Genomic DNA, 20541 nt, shown 5'->3' with positions numbered 1-20541 from the left:
CAAGACAGTGATGTAGTGGTAATATCACCCGGTTAGTAATTCAGAGACCCAATCTAATGCTCTGAGGTCACGGGTTGAAAGCAAGAAACGGCTGAAGACGCAGGCTACTACAAGTGCTGTGGTTCCTGACAACATTCAAGTAATAGTACTTATGCTCCAGAACTGGCTGTGCCCTTAGTCAAGTTGTTCCAATACAGCTACAACACTGGTATTTACCCTGCAATGTGGAATTGTGAGAAACACTGCTCACATTGTTGACATCTTAATTGTGAACCAGAGTATATACATGTAAAAGCAACACAAAAACAACACAGAATGTTCATTTCTCACAAAACATTGTCCAGGTATGTTGTGTCCACAAAAAATGGACAAGTCCAACCTAGGTAATTAGCACACCTTCAGCCTACTCTTGGTCAAAGCAAGGTGTTGTCAACAATACTATCAAGTGACATTTACTGCTCACTGATGCTCAGTTTGTCTTCTGCCATTACCTCTCAGCTCCTGACCTCATTAAAGTCTTAATCGAACATGGATAAAGAGCTGAACTCCACAGGTGAGGATAGAGTGACTGCATTTGATACCAAGGCAACAGTTGGCCAAGTATGGCATCAAGAAGCCCTTGCAAAACTGGAGTCAAAGGGAATCGGGATAAAGTTATCCACTGGTTGGAGTAACACCTAGCACAAAGGAAGTTTCTGGAGCATACCTCTTCATTCACCTGAGGAAGGAGCAGCGCTCCGAAAGCTAGTGACATCGAAACAAACCTGTTGGACTTTAACCTGGTGTTGTAAGACTTCTTACAAAGGAAGTTGGTTGTGGTTCTTGTAATTTAATCATTTCAGTCCCAGGGCATCACTGCAGGAGTTCCTCAGTGTGGTTTCCTGGGCATAACCACCTTCAGCTGCTTCATCAATGACATCCCCTCAATCATAAGTGAAGAAGCAGAAATGTTCACTGATGACTGCACAAGCTTCAGCACCATTGACTCATCAGATACTGAAGCAGCCAATATTCAATTGCAGCATCACCTGAGCAACATTCAGGCTTGGGTTGTTAAGGGGCAATTAACATTCTCACCATTCAAGTGCCAGACAATTACCATCCAAGAGGAGAATCAGACCTTGACAGTCAATGACATTATCATTGCTGAATCCCCCACTTCCAACATCCTGGGGAGGTTACCATTAACCAGAAGGTGAACTCGACTAGCTGTATAAATACTGCGCTGCAAGAGCTGGTCAGAGGCTGGCAATTCTGCAGAGTAACTCACTTCCTGACTCCCCAAAGCATATCCACCATCAACAGTGCAGAAGTCAGGAGTGTGATGGAATACTTGACACTTGACTGGATGAGTGTAGCTCCAACAACGCTCAAGAAACTTGACATTATGAAGGACAAAGCAGCCCACTTGATTAGCACTCCATCCACCACCTTCAACACCACTCTCTCCACCACCAATCCACTGTGGCAGCAGTGTATACTCTCGACAAGATGCACTGCAGCAACTCACCAAGACTCTTTTATTAGCACCTTTGAAACCCATGACCTCTACCACCTAGAATGATAAGGGCAGCAAATGCATAAGAATACCACTAACAGAGAGTTCCCCTCCCACACCACACCCCATCCTGACTTGGAACAATGTAATTGTTCCTTCACTATCACTAGGTTAAAATCCTGGAACTGCCCCACCACCACCTTCTCAAAGGCAATAAAAATGCTGGCCTAGCCAGCGACATGCATGTCCCATGAAATAATAAAATTTCCACTTTTCAATATTATAACTGTCATAATTGTTCTGTTCCTACCGCTGAATCAGCAATGAACTAAACGCATTAATTGACACACACTACAATTCCTGTGAAATTATCAAAAGAACTTTTCAATACTTCTGTCTGTTGGCAGCAGGCAGTTTAAAAAAAAATATATATTTTTATTCTTTTTCACATTTCTCCCGAATTTACACCCACCAACAATAAACGATAATCAGCAACAGATATGTCAATCCCCATAACAATAACAACGGTCAACGATCCCATCCTCCCACCAACCCCCAAACATCAGCCCGCATGTTTATATAAACAAATAACAAAAAGGAATCAGGGATTACCCATAGTCATCCTTAATATACACAGCCCCCCAACCCTCCCACCCATCCCCCCCCAACTAATATTGATGTTATCCAGCTCTTGAAAGTGCATAACAAATAGTCCCCATGACTTGTAGAACCCCTCCGAGCTTCCCCTCTGTTCAAACTTAACCTCCTCAAGGGTCAAGTATTCCAACAGGTCCCCCCGCCATGCCAGGGCACAGGATGGGGAGGCTGCTCTCCATCCCAGCAGGATCCGGCTTTGGGCGATCAACGAGGCGAAGGCTATGATATCTGCCTCCGCATCCGTTTCCAACCCTGGCTGGTCCAACACCCCGAATATGGCCTCCCGGGGACCCGGGTCCAGTTTCACGTGCACCATCTTGGAAATGACCCTAAAAACCTCCTTCCAGTACTCACCTAACTTTGGACAGGGCCAAAACATATGAACGTGATTAGCGCCCCCCCCCCCCCGCAACGCTCACACACATCTTCTACTCCTTCAAAAAATCGGCTCATCCTCGCCCTCGTGAGGTGCACTCTATATACCACCTTCAGCTGTATCAGCCCCAACCTCGCACATGAGGTGGAGGCATTCACTCTCCGGAGCACCTCACACCAGAGCACCTCACACCAGATCCCCTCCTCTATAACCTCTCCCAGCTCTTCCTCCCACTTTGCTTTGATCCCTTCCAGTGGTGCCTTATCCTCTTCCAGAATATCTCCGTACACCGCTGACACTGCCCCCTTCTCCAGTCCCCTTGTCGTCAGCACCTCCTCCAGCAATGTGGAGGCCAGTTCCTCCGGGAAGCTCTGTATCTCCTTCCTGGCAAAATCCCGAACCTGCATGTATCTAAACACTTCTCCCTGCTCCAGCCCATACTTCGCTTCCAGCTCCCTCAATCCTGCAAACCGACTCCGACGAAACAAATCTTTTCACGTCTTAATTCCTTCTCTTCCCATTTCCTAACACTTCCATCCCACCTCCCTGGCTCAAATCGGTGCTTCCACTGAATCGGCATTTCCCTTGACCCTGCCCCCAACCCGAAGTGTTGACGAAACTGCCTCCAGATTTTCAATGAAGCTATTATAACCGGACCCCCTGAGTATTGTTATTGAAAACATGGGAAGATGTGTCATTTGAAGCATGGACGTCTGGCAATATCTGGTCTGAGAGAAACATGAGAGAATACAGGGAAATATCCCACACAGGGTTAACAGCAGCTGCAAAGAGCAGGATTGTAAAATGCAGATACCCTGGTCAAGCAGGCTTAGCAAACTCACAGGATTTTGAATGAAGCCAAAAACAATGGCTCACACCTTCATGAAAGTAACTATCTTAGTAAGCATCTGGAAAAGCAGGGATGATAGTTTCAGTTGAGCTAGGTGATAAATGTACACCTTTGAAGTTATAACCAAGTGGATTTTCAGCATACAGCTAAAAGCAATGTTTCACACCTTCGGCAACCGTCGGGGGCGGGAGTCACGCCAGCCCCTGGCGATTCTCCAACCCGGCGGGGGGTCGGAGAATCCCGCCCATGGTTCAGGACAATGTTAGACATTAATGTGGGGAAGTCAGGGATAGAAGCAGGATCGATTGAACCTTTTAAATTAATGAAGCAAGGGAATCAGTGGGTGGTACATGATATCATAATTTACCATTCCGATGAGAAACGGACAGAAAAATGGGACACTTAACAGCCAGTGATGGACAAAAGACCTTTTTGGTTACTGATGGACTGAGTTGTGTGCTGTTTCTAAGGGACATGAGGAAGCTTCTATGGTACTGCTACCCCAAGGAAGTAAAATGCTTTGGAGGTAGTGGAACACACGGATATAGCTATTGGGTTACCTTCCTGAGCGGCTGCGGCTATGATTCACGGTAATTGGACTTGAGGAAAGAACGGAAAAAGACACTGGTCTGTGATATGGATCCATTTACGAATTGATTTTGGTGCACAATTTAAAATCGCAAAATATACATACAAATGAGAAAGATCGGGGATAAATGTTAGTCAGTACAATTAGATGGGGGGATAATTGACCAAAAGATATAGTCATGTTTCAAATGTCAAGACAGGGTGTTATTGAAAATATGGAAAAATGTGTCATTTGAAGCATGGAAGTCTGGCAATATCTGGTCTGAGAGAAACATGGGAGGACACAGGTAAGATCCCACAAAGGGTTAAAAGCAGCTGCAAAGAGCAGGATTGTAAAATGCAGATATCCTTGGTCAAGCAGGCTTAGCAAACACACAGGATTTTGAATGAAGCCAAAAACAATGGCTCACACCTTCATTGAAAGTAACTATCTTAGTAAGCATCTGGAAAAGCAGGGATGATAGTTTCAGTTGAGCTAGGTGATAAATGTACACCTTTGAAGTTATAACCAAGTGGATTTTTAGGATACAGCTAAAAGCAATGTTTCACACCTTCGTTGAAATTAACTATCTTAGCAAGCAGCTGGAAAGGAAAGGATGAGGTTCAGTTGAATTTGGTGACAATTCTAGGTGTGAAACTTTGCTAATACCAGGTAAATTAAAGAAAACTGGAGACTATTAGTCTACGAGAAGCATAATTCAAAGCCAAAATCAAAGTCAAAATTATGAGCTGAGGACACAATTGGAAAATAAAACTATAGAAATGACAGGAACCAAACCAAAATTCACACCTCTTGAAACCAAACTATTTTTGAATATCATAAAGGAACTTTGAATATCACAAAGGACACAATGTAATCAGATCTATGAGATGAGGTTATGTCAAAATGAATACTTAGTTGGATTAGAATGTTTAGATCAAAGATACTTTTTACAATCAAGGTGAAATAAGAGTTATCATAGATCATCATAGACCATCATAGACCATCATAGACTGATCATCATCAGTAACTTTATTGTAAAGTTACTTTACAATAAAGTCATAAAAATGTAATAACTGTTCAAAAAATATATAAACCCGAAGAAAGGGGACAGCAGGCAGAACCAGAACTCAGGGAGAAGCAGAGAAGGACCAAGCAGCTCAGAGTCAGATTACAGTCAGCTCGGACATGGGAAAGGGACAGGGCATAGCAGCCGAGCTAAAACAGCTAATACATCTAAGGAAGACTAGAATTTAAAGAGTAGGCAGAGTCAGCTCAGAGACAGCCAGCAGAGCCAGCTCTCACAGCTTGGTACATGGGAAAGATAGGACACAGCAACCGAGCTCATCAGCGAATATATCTAAAGAAGACCAGATTTTTAAAAGATTGATTGTCAATTTGGGCCTGAAGGTCCCTTCAACCAACCAGAAGGATCCAGAAGCAAGATCTTTTTCCTTTCTGTAAAGAAAGTAATTGCAGCTTTTAAAAGAAAAAATATAATAATAAAATAACTTAATTTAACCTGAAATAGTGGTTATTCCAAAGTCTACTTTACTTACTTAGCAATGCGGGACCCAGGATCGATGCTACTAAGTGGTAAGTAGATGAAATCTTCGGTGAAGGTATGGGTTATACCGGGGGATAACTTGAAAACATAGTTTGACCTGAATAGCACCCACTGAAGCCTGTATCGGAGTCAGGGAGTGAGAATCCCTGTTCACAATTTAGAATGTCGGCCCTTTTTGGTATAGGGGGACTTCTAAGAATAGTGGTGAGTTTTCCACAACAGTATTTCCCCGGAGCTATCGGGAGCGGCGCTGTTGCTAGTGCTTTCTGCCCCGACCCCCTGCACAAACTCTCCTCCATTCTGACCCACTGGGAATCAACCCCTCTGACCCAGCTCCGCACCTTCTCCACATTCGCCGCCCAGTAGTAGTACATCAGGTTCGGGAGACCCAAACCCCGTGCCTGCCTTCCCCTCTGTAGCAGCGCCTTTCCTCCCCATATGAAGGAGGTAATCCTTCCCTCAATCTCCCTGAAAAAAGCATTTGGCAGGAAAATCGGTAGGCATCGAAAAATAAACAGAAATCGCGGCAACACATTCATTTTAACCGCCTGTACCCGACCAGCCAGTGACAGAGGGAGACCATCCCACTTTGCCAGATAGGCTTTTACTCCCCCCACCAAACTAGTGATGTTGTACCTGCGAAGCCTCCCCCACTCCCGGGCAACCTGCACCCCCAGATACCAAAATGAGTCCCTGTCCTACGGAATGGCAGCCCCCCCACCCCTGCCCCCACCCCCGGCCGAGACACCACAAAATATTCACTCTTGTCCAGGTTCAGCTTGTACCCCGAGAAAGACCCAAATACTCGCAGTAGCTCCAATATTGCTCCTATCGACGCACTTGGTTCAGACACATACAGCAGCAAGTCGTCGGCATATAAGGACACCCTATGCTCTATCCCACCCCGCACTATTCCTTTCCATGCTCCCGAACTTCTTAATGTGATGGCCAACGGCTCAATTGCAAATGCAAACAGCAAGGGGGGACATGGACATCCCTGTCTCATCCACGGTGGAGAGAAAAGGATCTCAAACTGATATTGTTTGTGCGGTCACTCACCTACGGCTCCTTATATAATAGCTTTACCCAGTTCACAAATCTTGGTCCAACCCCAAACCGCTCCAGCACTGCCATCAGGTACCCCCATTCTACCCGATCAAATGCCTTCGCGGCATCCAATGCCACAACCACATCTGTTTCCTTCCCTTCCGCCGGTGCCATAACAACGTTCAAAACCATCCTAATGTTCGAAAACAGCTGCCTTCCTTTCACGAACCCCGTCTGATCCTCTCCTATCACCTTCGGGAGGCACTCCTCCAACCTACTGCCAGTACCTTCGCCAATACTTGTGCGTCCACATTCAGAAGTGATATGGGTCTATACGACCAACACTCCGTCAGATCCTTATCTTTTTTTAGCAACAGGGAAATCGATGCCTGTCCCAGTGTTTGTGGCAGCACTCCCTTCCCTATCGCCTCTTCAAACACCCCCACCATCAGGGGTGCCAACTTATCCTTGAATTTTTTATAATATTCCACCGGAAACCCATCCAGCCCCGCCACCTTCCCCGACTGCATCCTCCCAATCGCATCCTTTATCTCCTGCTCCACTATTGCTCCTTCTAATGTAGCTCTGTCCCCCTCCCCTAGCCTCAGGTACTCCAACCCATCTAGAAATTCCTGCATCTCACGGTCTCCCCCGGGTGGCTCTGACCTGTACAACCTCTCATAAAACTCCTCAAAAACCTTGTTTTTTAAAAAAATATATTTTATTCAAAATTTTTGGCCAACCATAACAGTACATTGTGTATCTTTTACACAGTAATATAACAATATAAATAACAATGGCCAGTTTTTTAAACAAGAAATAAATAATATATAAACAACATCAAAATTAAAAAACAAAACTAAATGGCAACTGCCTTGTCCCAAATAAATACTCTCCAAAAATACAATTCAGCAGTCCAGTATACAATTACCTATAACAACAACCTATACATATTATACTTATACACTAACATCCCTGAGAGCCCTTCTGGTTCCTCCCCCCCACCCCCCCTGGGTTGCTGCTGCTGTCTTCTTCTTTTCCATTCCCTCTATCTTTCTGTGAGGTATTCGACGAACGGTTGCCACCGCCTGGTGAACCCTTGAGCCGATCCCCTTAGGACTAACTTAATCCGTTCCAGCTTTATAAACCCTGCCATGTCATTTATTCAGGTCTCCACACCCGGGGGCTTGGCTTCCTTCCACATCAACAGTATCCTGCGCCGGGCTACTAGGGACGCAAAGGCCAAAACATAAGCCTCTTTCGCCTCCTGCACTCCCGGCTCTTCTGCAACCCCGAATATGGCCAACCCCCAGCTTGGTTCGACCCGGACCCCCACCACCTTCGAAAGCACCTTTGTCGCCCACACCCAAAACCCCTGTAGTGCCGGACATGAGCAGAACATGTGGGTGTGATTCGCTGGGCTTCTCGAGCATCTCGCACACCTATCCTCTACACCAAAAAATTTACTGAGCCGTGCTCCAGTCATATGCGCCCTGTGTAACACCTTAAATTGTATCAGGCTTAGCCTGGCACACGAGGACGATGAGTTTACCCTACTTAGGGCTTCAGCCCACAGCCCCTCCTCAATCTCCTCCCCCAGCTCTTCTTCCCATTTCCCTTTCAGCTCATCTACCATAATCTCCCCCTCGTCCCTCATTTCCCTATATATGTCTGATACCTTACCGTCCCCCACCCATGTCTTTGAGATCACTCTGTCCTGCACCTCCTGCGTCGGGAGCTGCGGGAATTCCCTCACCTGTTGCCTCGCAAAAGCCCTCAATTGCATATACCGGAATGCATTCCCTTGGGGCAACCCATATTTTTCGGTCAGCGCTCCCAGACTTGCAAACGTCCCATCTACAAACAGATCTCTCAATTGTGTTACTCCTGCTCTTTGCCATGTTCCAAATCCCCCATCCATTCTCCCCGGAGCAAACCTATGGTTATTTCTTATCGGGGACCACACCGAGGCTCCCGTCTTTCCCCTCTGCCGTCTCCACTGCCCCCAAATTTTCAGAGTAGCCACCACCACGGGGCTTGTGGTGTATTTCTTCGGTGAGAACGGCAACGGCGCCGTCACCATAGCTTGTAGGCTAGTCCCCCTGCAGGGCGCCCTCTCCAATCTCTTCCACGCCGCTCCCTCCTCTTCTCCCATCCACTTACATACCATTGAGATATCGGCGGCCCAGTAGTACTCACTTAGGCTCGGTAGTGCCAGCCCCCCCCTATCCCTACTACGCTGCAAAAATCCCTTCCTCACTCTCGGGGTCTTCCCGGCCCACACAAAACTCATGATACTCTTCTCAATCCTTTTGAAAAAAGCCTTCGTGATCACCACCGGGAGGCACTGAAACACAAAGCGGAATCTCCGGAGGACCACCATTTTAACCGCCTGCACCCTCCCTGCCAGTGACAGGGATACCATGTCCCATCTCTTGAAGTCCTCCTCCATCTGTTCCATCAACCGCGTTAAATTTAACCTATGCAATGTACCCCAATTTTTGGCTATCTGAATCCCCAAGTAGCGAAAGTCCCTTGTTACCTTCCTCAGCGGTAAGTCCTCTATTTCTCTGCTCTGCTCCCCTGGATGCACCACAAACAACTCACTTTTCCCCATGTTCAGTTTATATCCTAAAAATTCTCCAATCTCCACAAGTATCCGCATTATCTCTGGCATCCCCTCCGCCGGGTCCGCCACATACAACAACAAATCGTCCGCATACAGAGATACCCGGTGTTCCTCTCCTCCCCTGAGTACTCCCCTCCACTTCCTGGAACCCCTCAATGCTATTGCCAGGGGCTCAATCGCCAGTGCAAACAATAATGGGGACAGAGGACATCCCTGCCTCGTCCCTCTATGGAGCGGAAACTACGCAGACCCCCGTCCATTCGTGACCACGCTCGCCATCAGGGCCCTATACAGCAGCTGTACCCATCTAATATACCCATCTCCAAAGCCAAATCTCCTCAACACCTCCCACAAATAATCCCACTCCACTCTATCAAATGCTTTCTCGGCATCCATCGCCACCACTATCTCCGCTTCCCCCTCTGGTGGGGGCATCATCATTACCCCTAGCAGCCTCCGTATATTCGTATTCAGCTGTCTCCCCTTCACAAACCCAGTTTGGTCCTCATGGACCACCCCCGGGACACAATCCTCTATCCTCATTGCCATTACCTTGGCCAGAATCTTAGCGTCTACGTTCAGGAGGGAAATAGGCCTATAGGACCCGCATTGCAGCGGGTCTTTTTCCTTCTTTAGGAGAAGCGAAATCATTGCCTCTGACATAGTCGGGGGCAGCTGTCCCCTTTCCCTCGCCTCATTAAAGGTTCTCATCAGTAGCGGGGCGAGCAAGTCCACATATTTCCTGTAAAATTCAACTGGGAATCCATCCGGTCCCGGGGCCTTCCCCGCCTGCATGCTCCTAATTCCTTTCACTACTTCCTCCATTTCGATCTGTGCTCCCAGTCCCACCCTCTCCTGCTCCTCCACCTTAGGAAATTCCAGCTGGTCCAGAAAACACATCATTCTCTCCTTCCCATCCGGGGGCTGAGCTTCATATAATCTTTCATAGAATGCCTTGAACACTCCATTCACTCTCTCCGCTCCCCGCTCCATCTCTCCCTCCTCATCCCTCACTCCCCCTATTTCCCTCGCTGCTCCCCTTTTCCTCAATTGGTGGGCCAGCAACCTGCTCGCCTTCTCCCCATATTCGTACTGTACACCCTGTGCCTTCCTCCACTGTGCCTCTGCAGTACCCGTTGTCAGCAAACCAAATTCTACGTGTAGCCTTTGCCTTTCCCTGTACAGTCCCTCCTCCGGTGCCTCCGCATATTGCCTGTCCACCCTCAGAAGTTCTTGCAGCAACCGCTCCCGTTCCCTACTCTCCTGCTTTCCTTTATGTGCCCTGATTGATATAAGCTCCCCTCTAACCACTGCCTTCAGCGCCTCCCAGACCACTCCCACCTGGACCTCCCCATTATCATTGAGTTCCAAGTACTTTTCAATACACCCCCTCACCCTTAGACACACCCCCTCATCCGCCATTAGTCCCATGTCCATTCTCCAGGGTGGACGCCGTTCTTTTTCCTCCCCTATCTCCAAGTCCACCCAGTGTGGAGCGTGATCCGAAATAGCTAAAACCGTATACTCCGTCCCCCTCACCTTCGGGATCAACGCCCTTCCCAAAACAAAAAAGTCTATTCGCGAATAAACTTTGTGGACATAGGAGAAAAACGAAAACTCCTTACTCCTAGGTCTGCTAAATCTCCATGGGTCTACTCCTCCCATCTGCTCCATAAAGTCTTTAAGCACCTTAGCTGCTGCCGGCCTCCTTCCAGTCCTGGACCTCGATCTGTCCAGCCCTGGTTCCAGCACCGTGCTAAAATCTCCACCCATTACCAACTTCCCCACCTCTAGGTCCGGGATACGTCCTAACATGTGCCTCATAAAGTTGGCATCATCCCAGTTCGGGGCATATACGTTCACTAAGACCACCGCCTCCCCCTGTAATTTGCCACTCACCATCACGTATCTGCCCCCACTATCCGCCACTATGGTCTTTGCCTCAAACATTACCCGCTTCCCCACTAGTATAGCCACCCCCCCTGTTTTTCGCATCTAGCCCCGAATGAAACACCTGCCCCACCCATCCTTTGCGTAGTCTAACCTGGTCTATCAGTTTCAAATGCGTCTCCTGTAACATAACCACATCTGCCTTAAGTTTCTTAAGGTGTGCCTCTTTATCGGCCCGTTCAGCCCTCTCACATTCCACGTAATCAGCCGGGTTGGGGGGCTCTTTACCCCCCCCTTGTCGATTAGCCATCCCCTTTTATCCAGCTCCTCACCCGGTTCCCACGCAGCTGTGTCCCCCCCAGGCGGTGCCCTCCCGCCCCGCCCACCCCACCCCATACCAGCTCCCCCTCCTCCCCAGCAGCAGCAACCCAGTAAATCCCCCCTCCCACCCCCGCCGCTAGATCCCCCACTAGCGTAGTTACACCCCCCCATGTTGCTCCCAGAAGTCAGCAAACTCTGGCCGACCTTGGCTTCCCCCCGTGACCTCGGCTCGCACCGTGCGACGCCCCCTCCTTCCTGCTTCCCTATTCCCGCCATAATTATCATAGCGCGGGAACAAAGCCCGCGCTTCCCTTTTGGCCCCGCCCCCAATGGCCAACGCCCCCAGCTCCTCCACCTCCCTTCCTCCCTCCCCCACAACCTGTGGAAGAGAGAAAAGTTACCGGGTCGCAGGATTAACAACATAAAAATCATCTCTCCCCCCTTTATCCCCCCTCTTCGCCCCCCATATTCGCCCCACCACTTTGTCTCAAACGTTCTTTTTTAATAACCCGCTTATTCCAATTTCTCTTCAACAATAAATGTCCACGCCTCATCCGCCGTTTCAAAGTAGTGTGCTTCCCTTGATATGTGACCCACAGTCTTGCCGGCTGCAGCATTCCAAATTTAATCTTCTTTTTATGAAGCACCGCCTTGGCCCGATTAAAGCTCGCCCTCCTTCTTGCCACCTCCGCACTCCAGTCTTGATATACGCAGATCACCGCGTTCTCCCACCTACTGCTCCGAGTTTTCTTTGCCCATCTGAGGACCATCTCTCTGTCCTTAAAACGGAGGAATCTCACCACTATGGCTCTAGGAATTTCTCCTGCTCTCGGTCCTCGCGCCATCACTCGGTATGCTCCCTCCACCTCCAACGGACCCGTCGGGGCCTCCGCTCCCATTAACGAGTGCAGCATCGTGCTCACATATGCCCCGACGTCCGCCCCCTCTGCACCTCCAGGAAGACCAAGAATCCTTAAATTCTTCCTCCTCGCATTATTCTCCAGCACCTCCAGCCTTTCCACACATCGTTTATGGTGTGCCTCGTGCATCTCCGTCTTCACCACCAGGCCCTGTATATCGTCCTCGTTTTCGGCAGCCTTTGCCTTCACGACCCGAAGCTCCCGCTCCTGGGTCTTTTGCTCATCTTTTAGCCCTTCAATCGCCTGTAATATCGGGGCCAACAGCTCCTTCTTCATCTCCTTTTTAAGCTCTTCCACGCAGTGTTTCAAAAACTCGTGTTGTTCAGGGCCCCATATTAAACTGCCACCTTCCGACACCATCTTGGTTTTTGCTTGCCTTCCTTGCCGCTGCTCTAAAGGATCCACCGCAATCCGGCCACTTTCCTCTCCTTTTTCCATCCGTATCCAGGGGGGATTCCCTTCTGGTTTACCGCACAGTGCTTTTAGCCGTTAAAATTGCCGTTGGGGCTCCTATTAAGAGCCCAAAAGTCCGTTCCACCGGGAGCTGCCGAAACGTGCAACCTAGCTGGTCATCGCCGCACCCGGAAGTTCTTCAAAAACCTTGTTAATCAGCTCCGGAGCCACCACCAACTTCCCTGCCCTATCCCTCACCTGAAGAATTTCCCTTGCCACTGCTTCCCTCCGGAGCTGACCTGCTAACATACTCCATGTTATTTCCTTATCTCCATGTTCACAAACTGCACCCCTTGCTCGTCTCAGTTGGTGCACCGCCTTCCTGGTGGACAGTCGGTTCGCTGGGTCCCCAACTTCTGCATACCTCCTATCTACCTCCAACATCTCATCTATTACCTCTGCCGCTCCAACCTCTCCTCTTTGTCCACCCTGACCTTAAACAAAATTACCTCGCCCCTCACCACCGCCTTTAGAGCCTCCCAGACGACTGCCTTCGCCACCTCACCCGTACAGTTGAAACCTACATATTCCTTAATTACCGTTTCAATTTCCTCACAGAATACTTGGTTCCCCAAAAGCCCCACATCCAGTTTCCACCCTGGTCTCTGCGCTACCCCCTTCTCCAGCACCACATCCACCTAATGTGGAGCGTGATCTGACACTGCAATTGCAGAGCATTCCGCCCCCTTGACTCCAGCCAGAAAAGCCTTTCCCACCACAAAAAAGTCGATCCGCAAATATAACTTATGGACTGCTGAGAAAAACAAGTACTCCCATTCCCTTGGGTGCAGGAACCTCCAAGGGTCCACCCCTCCCATTTCCACCATTAGCCCAGCCAGCGCCTTCGCCCCCCCGCTGATGGGACCAGCGAGCGCGGCCCTGATCTGTCCAACCTTGGCTCCTGCACCAAGTTCCAGTACCCCCCCACCATCAGCTCATGTGTGTCCAAATCGGGAATGGCCCCAAACACCTTCCTCACAAATCCCACATCGTCCCAATTGGGACAGTATACACTTAATAGCGCCACTAATCTCCCCTCCAGCGCCCCTGCCACAATCACATATCTACCCCCTGATCTGCCACCACCTTCTCCATGTAGAAGCGTACCCTTTTGCTGACCAACACCGCTACCCCTCGAGCAGTGAAACACTTGGCTAACCCAGCCCTTTTTAAGTCTCACCTGGTCCTTAACCCTCAAGTGGGCAGCAGGCAGTTTTAGTATCCTAAATATTTTCCAGAGTCGCAATGCTTACAGTTTCAAAAATCAACAATAGTCTGTTTTAAGAGGTGGCATAGCTTTGTCAAAATTGTGATGAATTATCATGAACACCTCAGTAACAAAACTTATGCAGCTACTCACAGCATTATTATCCAACCCTGAATTCTCTGTACTGTAGCTCAAACATAATCAGAGGTTAAATCAAGAACTTCAAACACAAAGCTTTTCTCAGCACAGACTAAGAAAATATTGTGGTACTTGATAAAAAATATGAAACATTCCATCCAACCACATGTTATATAACACTGCCGTCAAGAGTCTGGAAGTGACAAAGGCATGGATAAGAGTTTCAGGGGTAAATGGGCTGCAGCGGGGCTGACCCTCTGGTAGGGCACACTAAGGACCACTCACCCGCTCTATACCTGTAGTCCCACCTAACCCTTGGACACAAGGGGCAATTTAGCATGGCCATTCCACCAAATTTGCAGGAGTTTTTGGACTGTGAGAGGAAACCGGAGCACCTGGAGGAAACCCATGCTGACATGGGGAGAATGTGCAAACACCACACAGTCACCCAAGGTCAGAATCGAATCCGGATCTTTGATGCTGTGAGGCAACAGTGCTAACCACTGTGCCACCATGCCGTGATGAATCGTGATGGAATGGAAATCTGAGGAAGTTGGGGATGTTGAAATTGCACATATGTGACTTGGGGAAAGGTTTTTCCTGATACAAATGCAGAAAGAACTTGGGTTGGAGGGATAAAATGGTGTATGACACAAGACGTTGGTCAGCAATTGTCTTGCATCGATACCATGGGAGTAGGGAGGCCATGGTTGTTGGAAAGGTCAAAGAGGTGACTATGAATATGAGTGGTGAATTTATGTGGAGAGAGAGATGCAAGGTTATTCAAGGAAAAGTGGGAAGTCTTAGTAGTGTACTGAAGCACCAGTCTATGTACTCAATTACTGGACTGAGGATTGAATTCAAAATATCTCGGCCGTGATTTACCTGCCACATCCCATCGGAATCAGGACGGGATGCGGCCGGTAGATCCCGGGAGAGGGCTTTTCTGGGATCCCCAACATTCGTTAAGCCTCGTGAGATCTAACCAGACCTTGCGAGTCGTCGCGATCTGGATCTCACCTGTAATGAGCGGGACCCAGACTTGCAGAGTTAAGTGAGTTAGCTCACTTAACTATGTCTACACAGGATCGAACAGTCACCTGGCATCTATCGGCCTCGTCGAGGAGACCTCAGCTGTGTGGTGTCTAGCACTGGTCCACACAAACGGTGACCAGGCGGAATAGCACTTGAGGGGATCTTCCAGGTGACTGGCACCGCCAGGGTGCGAGGCTGGCAGTGCCAAGCTGGCATTTTGCCTACGCCAGGGATTAGGCCTGGGAGTACCCTTCCCATGTGAGGTGGGATCCGGTTGAACCAAGGATCCTCTTTTAGTTGAGTTGGGAAATTGGGGGAGGTGCATCAGGGGGTCGAGAGATCTGGACGCCATTTAAAAATGGTGCCCCGATTTCTTCCTGCACAGAGGGGCTCTGCCCGTCAGACCTCCTCAGTGCAAGAAATTATGCTGAAGTGTGACCTCAGGGGCGCGAGCACTGCCGGGGGTTGAAATAGCAACAAAGTGTTGTTAGATAGTGGGGTTGTTCCTGGTGCTACGAGCGCTGGAAACAATCCCATTAGTCCCGCCCAGAACGGATTCTGATTTTTAAAAATTAAATTGTGCCAATCATTTGGGGAAAGAGTGTCATTAATACGTTAGCATCTGAGAGGGATAGTTTCCAACAAGCTGATGGCACAAGGACTAGAGAGCACAGAAATAAGGCTTTGGGCAAGAGATGCAGCAGGAATGTGAGGAAGAATGTTTTTACACACTGGGTGATATTGACCTAGACGTCGCTGCCTGCGTGGTGGAGAAGGCATGGAACAATTTCCAAAGAAAATTGGATGGGCACGATGATAAGAAACCTCTGGGGCAAATGAACGGATTAGATTGTTGCACAGAATGCAGACATGAGCTAAGTGGCCTCCTTCTCTGTTGCAATGACTTTAAGGTAGGTTTACCTCAAGTAGTCATGGGAGCCTGGAAATCATTAAGGATGCAGTTTAACAAAAACGCATCTAAGTGGTATTTCAGATGGGTTTGGCTGGGAGTGTCTCCAAGGTTCTGTCGGTGAGTTTCCCATGCCTACCTAACAGTCATTTTTTGGGGCCGTGGGGTGTTTCTCTTTGGGTTAGCCCAAACTTTGAATTAGTTTCACCACTGGGGAGCTGAACTCACTAGCCAGACCGGCTCCTCAGACATTGGGCCACCATTTTGAAAGGGTGCCCCTGAGTTTGAGGGGCCCCCACATGTGGGCATTAACCCTCACCCCGCTAAGTAAGGACACCCCACAATGGGGTGGCTGAGGGCCTCCCCTTTTCAGGTCTTCCTACTCCCCCTTTTGTGCCCTCACTTCCAGGACCCCCACCCTTCACCCCCCCCGCCCCCTCAACCATCTGGAGGACCCTTCATACAAGCCCTTCACTCCCCCCCTCCTCACCCGTCAACTCTCACTCATTCCTACTTTCGTGGGCATGGTTCCGTCAGGCCCTGACGCTTGGCAATGCTACCCTGGGACCTGGGCACCCTGGCTGTGCCACATGGACATCTCAGCAGTGCCAGGGTGGCAGTGCCAAGGTGCATGGGTGCCAGGGGGAAAGCCAGGGTGCCACACATCCCTGTTCCTGATCACCCAGGGACCTCCAATGGCCTGTGAGATCCCCCAGATGCCATTCCGCCTGGTCTACATCTGTGTGGACCAGTACTAATTGGCGCCCAGCTGGGGTCTCCTTAGGGAGGCCGATAGATGCCGGGAGCCGTTTAGATCCGGCGTCAGCACGGTTCGGTGTGTTCTTAAACCCACTTCACCGTGCGAGTCTGGGTCCCACCATTGTGGGCATCTCGTGAGATCTGGATCTTGCGAGGTGTTGCGGCCATTGGGGATCCTGAGGCAGGCCTCTCCTGGCATTTATCGGCCGCATCCCGTCCCTATTTTGGCAGGATGCGACTGGTAGATCGCGCCCCCAAAAAATAAATGCTTAATTTCCCATCAGAAAATTATTTTCTAAAGTATTCTGTAGATATCGAGAAAACCTCATTGCATTTTGGAAAACTATTATCCTAAATGACAGATTTAATTTGCTGAAATTTTAATAAATCATTTAATGCAAAAAACATCTAATGGAATACATGATAGAATTAACTTTCAACTTTGGCAGGGTAGGCAAAAATTTCTTACTGATGGATTAGCTGTCGGTTAAGCACACAAGCTGATTTTCTGGAAAAATGGACAGTGTATGCAATGGGTGGCTCATCCAATATTGCCAATTTACCACCCCACTGACGTTACAGTTAACTCCCGATATGTCTGTATCATGTATTCGCCTTTTCAGGACACCAGTTTCAAGTATAACACTGTCCTTTGCATCTTCATCTATCTATTAATGATATTGCTAATTCTGGACTCTCTGGATTGCATAGTGTTGTGAGCTCATTTTCAATTTTGAATACATTGAAGGGAATTTGGGGTGGCACGGTCGCACAGCAGTTAGCACTGCTGCCTCACACCGCCAGGGACTCTGCTTCCATTCCAGCCTTATGTCATTGTCTGTGTGGAGTCTGTACGAAGAGGCTTTCCTCCCACAGCCCAAAGACGTGCAGATTAGGTGGATTGGCCATGCTAAATTGCCCCTTAGTGTCCAACGGTTAGGTGGGGTTACGGTGGTCGAGGGGCCTAGGTAGGGTGCTCTTTCAGTGGGTCAGTGCGGACTTGATGGACCAAATGGCCTCCTTCTGCACTGTAGTGATTCTATCTCCAGAAGTCTAGGAGCTGTTAAAGGGGCACAAACTCTATGCATTTCTACCCATTCCCCCTACTTTTTACACACCATTTTAGTACTGCTTTGTTTTTCTCACACTATCTCTTACATTTCTTTTGCTTTAGTGTGTGAAGCTCTTGAAAGATTTTAGCGTAACAAGACTTTGAACTTGAAGTTTTATGTGTGCTCTGCTGAAGTGAAAGTACACAGGTTCAAGACAAGAACTGTGTCGGAGCTTGGCATGAGGGAGCAGTAAATGTGAAATCTGTCGACAGATAAAGCATGCAATTTTGGGCTATCTGTCCAGTCTCATTGAGCAGTCTCACCTTGTTAAATTGCTGAAGGTGTGACATCCATCACTTGCACCCAGATTCCCTTTTGTGCCTTCAATTGGATTTGATTTTCATTGTAATCCCTCATGCCGGCTGAGCCAAGAATATGTGTATCGCATGTGTAAAATCCATTTTGAGCCTACATAACAGCTGAAAAAATATTTTTCCTCCATGCATAGCTTCTGACTTTTAACTATGAATCCTTTGAATTTGAGCTGCACCCTTGCAGAACTTTGACTAGCTGCTTCAGTGAGATCACAGCGTTAGGAACTCACATAAATCATCAAAGTTCCCTGACTCCTGAAAACAGTGAGATTGAATTTTTGATAATCTTTATTAGCGTCACAAGTAGGCTTACATTAACACTGCAATGAAGTTAGTGAAAATCCCCTAGTCGCCACACTCCGGCACCTGTTCGAGTACACTGAGGAAGAAGTTGGAATGTCCAATTCATCCAACAAGCACGTCTTTCCAGATGTTTGGGAGGAAACCGGAGCACCCGGAGAAACCCACGCAGACACGGGGAGAACATGCAGACTCCACACAGACAGTGAGCCAAGAAGGGAAACCAACACGGGTCCCTGGCTCTGTGAAGCAACAGTGCTAATCACTGTGCTACCGTGCCGCCCATAGGATAATCAATGGAAAATGCGATTGTAGAACTGACAACACATATTCACTGTCAGTGGCACTGTGAGATATAATGGGCCATAACTTCCAACTAGTGTCAGATCATCCAACTCAACAGCCTGTTCCCACCTCCTCCCCATATCCTTTGATCCCTTTCGCCCCAAGAGCTGTATTTAAGTCCTTCTTGAAAACATACAAGGTTTTGGCCTCAACTACCTTCTGCGGTATCAAATTCTACAGGCTCACCACTCTCTGGGTGAATAAGTTTCTCCTAATATCAGTTCTAAATGATCTACCCCGTATCCTCAGACTGCGACCCCTGGTTCTGGACTCCCCTACCATCAGTAAATCTTTCCTGCCTCTACCCTGTCTCGTCATGTTGGAATTTTATAGGTTTCTTTGAGATCCCTCCCTCATTCTTCTGAACTTCAGCAAATATAATCCTAAGAAACTTAATCTCTCCTCAGATGTCAGTCCTGCCATTCCAGAAATCAGTCTTGTAAACCTTCGCTGCATTCCCTCTATAGCAAGAACATCCTTCTTCCGATAAGGAAATCAAAACTGCACAGAGTGGGCGGGATTCTCCGCAATCGGCACGATGTCCGCCGACCGGCGCCAAAAACGGCACGAATCAGTCCGGCATCGCGCCGCCCCAAAGGTGCGGAATTCTCCGCATCTTGAGGGGCCGAGCCCTCACCTTGAGGGGCTAGGCCCACGCCGGACTGATTTCCGCCCCGCCGGCTGGCGGGAAAGGCCTTTGGCGCCCCGCCAGCTGGCGCGGAAATGACTTTGCTGTGCGACGTATGTGCGGGAGCGTCAGCGGCCGCTCACGGCATTCCTGCGCATGCGCAGTGGAGTGGGTCTCTTCCGCCTCCGCTATAGTGAAGACCATGGGAAGGCAGAAGGAAAAGAGTGCCCCCACGGCACACGCCCCCCCCGCGGATCGGTGGGCCCCCTGTAGCGGGCCAGGCCACCGTGGAGTGCCCCGCGGCCCCCCCCCCCCCAGGACCCCGGAGCCCGCCCGCGCCGCCTTGTCCCGCCGTTCAATAGGTGGTTCAATCCACGCCGGCTGGCGTGGGTTGACAGCGGCGGGACTTCGACCCATCGCGATCCGGAGAATCGTCGGGGGTGGGCCCACCGACCGGCGCGATTTCCGCCGACTGGCGTGGCACGATTCCCGCCCCCGCCGAATCTCCAGTGGCGGAATTCGGGACACGGCGGGGGCGGGATTCACGCCGGCCCCCGGCGATTCTCCGACCCGGTGGGGGGTCGGAGAATCGCGCCCAGTATTCCTGGTGTGGCCTCACCAAGGTCCTGTAGAATTCCACCAAGACTTCCCTGCTCCTGAACTCGAATCCTCTCGCTACGACGGCCATTTGCCTTCTTTATCACCTGCTGCACCTGCATGTTTATCTTCAGCGACTGGTGTACGAGGACACCCTGGTCTCAGTGCACATTCCCCTTTCTCAATTTATAGCCATTCAGATAGTATTCTGCCTTCCTGTTTTTGGATAAAATGGATAACCTCATATTTATCCACATTATACTGCATCTGTCATGCATTTGCCCATTCACTCAGCTTGTCCAAATCACACTGAAGCATCTCTAAATCCTCCTTACAGCTCACCCTTCTACCCAGTTTTGTCATCCGACAAATTTGGAGATATCGGATGTGATCGAACGGCCTTGCTGCGCCAAATTTGGT

General features: G+C 49.1%; 1 protein-coding gene across 4 annotated transcripts in view; it reads right to left on the bottom strand.

The window, feature by feature from the left end:
- Positions 1 to 20541, bottom strand: part of cenpp (centromere protein P) — a 452755-nt gene that overhangs the window by 99804 nt on the left and 332410 nt on the right. The window lies entirely within an intron of this gene.

This window comes from Scyliorhinus torazame, chromosome 13 (assembly GCF_047496885.1).
Source record: "Scyliorhinus torazame isolate Kashiwa2021f chromosome 13, sScyTor2.1, whole genome shotgun sequence".
NCBI lineage: Eukaryota > Metazoa > Chordata > Chondrichthyes > Carcharhiniformes > Scyliorhinidae > Scyliorhinus > Scyliorhinus torazame.
The sequence above is the reverse complement of the archived record's forward strand: the minus strand, read 5'-3'. Positions and strand labels throughout refer to the sequence as shown.